At 40.4% G+C, this 816-nt stretch overlaps 1 pseudogene; it reads right to left on the bottom strand.

Annotated features, from left to right (window-relative positions):
- Positions 1 to 337: 337 nt before the first annotated feature.
- Positions 338 to 816, bottom strand: LOC116098201 (annotated as a pseudogene).

Genomic DNA, 816 nt, shown 5'->3' on the forward strand with positions numbered 1-816 from the left:
CGCAAGTTTCTATGTCATTTACACTTCAACTGGGCAGGATCTAGGCTTATTTCAGTCTAGGAAAAAACAAATTTCAAAGCAAATTTAATCTTGACTGTAAGAACGTGCTGAAATGACAGTTCTTGAGATCACATGCCTCATATGATCCATTTGAAACCATAGAGAATTACATTGTCTTCTGTGTCATTGTGGCTAGAGACAAAACAAATCTTAACAGCTAAGACATCTTAAAAATGCACCAAGCTTATGAAATCTCAAACAGAACTTTAATTTCCTGCACATATTCATGTCAAATGAAGTTATTTCCTGTACACCATTTCTTTTGCAAATTGGCCTTCTATTTCCTTTCATTTTACCTAGATTGGCTCCGAGATCCAGAGGAGTGAGCTGGCTTGTGGTTTCTCTCCTGAGACAGAGACCTTTCTCTTCTCTTATCTCTCTAGAGAAAGTGACCTGCTTCAGCTTTGGGAGAAGCTTCCCCTTGGAGATCTGCAATGAGTTAGAGGACTCCTTTGACGGTAATCACCTTGAGGGTGACAACCTTAAGAGGGAAATGGGCCAGGACTTCGACTTCTTTTTTTCACCAATCAATTCCACCCTTACACGGCAGCCATATAGTGTTCTTCTATCTAGCTCACAGCATCTCAGGGATCCTCAAATTCAAGGAAAACAACCCACAGGGGGGTTTCAAGCAACCTACATACTTCAGAGTAGTCCGTAATAGCCAAATGCTCATTCTAATTCAGTCTTGTTCCCATTGTTTCCAAGATTACCTACATGAAGTTTATAGTACAATGGACAGGAATCTCCGTGCAT

This window comes from Mastomys coucha, unplaced genomic scaffold (genome assembly GCF_008632895.1).
Source record: "Mastomys coucha isolate ucsf_1 unplaced genomic scaffold, UCSF_Mcou_1 pScaffold20, whole genome shotgun sequence".
Lineage (NCBI taxonomy): Eukaryota > Metazoa > Chordata > Mammalia > Rodentia > Muridae > Mastomys > Mastomys coucha.